Raw genomic sequence first — 258 nt, 5'->3', positions numbered from 1 at the left:
CAAAAAACAAGGATGGTAACAACAATAATGGTACAGATAATAGTGATAATGATGATTGTAATGGCAAAAGAAAATGATAGTCAATGGATGGATGCCACGAAAGGCAGTGGTCGGAATCGAAGCGCACAACTGTAACAGTAAAAGGAACCGACCATCTTGCTCTCGTATCAATATATCCACATGTAGACACGTGAAAAGGAATCAGCGGTATGCCGTCGATCGATGCTGGCCGTCTCATGGGGGGAGAGAAGCGGATAG

At 43.8% G+C, this 258-nt stretch overlaps 1 protein-coding gene across 3 annotated transcripts in view; it reads left to right on the top strand.

The window, feature by feature from the left end:
* LOC119593492 (locomotion-related protein Hikaru genki-like) overlaps positions 1 to 258 on the top strand; it is a 249,107-nt gene that overhangs the window by 14,487 nt on the left and 234,362 nt on the right. The window lies entirely within an intron of this gene.

Source organism: Penaeus monodon, chromosome 32 (assembly GCF_015228065.2).
Source record: "Penaeus monodon isolate SGIC_2016 chromosome 32, NSTDA_Pmon_1, whole genome shotgun sequence".
In the NCBI taxonomy this organism is placed as follows: Eukaryota; Metazoa; Arthropoda; class Malacostraca; order Decapoda; family Penaeidae; genus Penaeus; species Penaeus monodon.
Note: the sequence above shows the minus strand (reverse complement) of the source record. Positions and strands in the feature narration are given on the sequence as shown.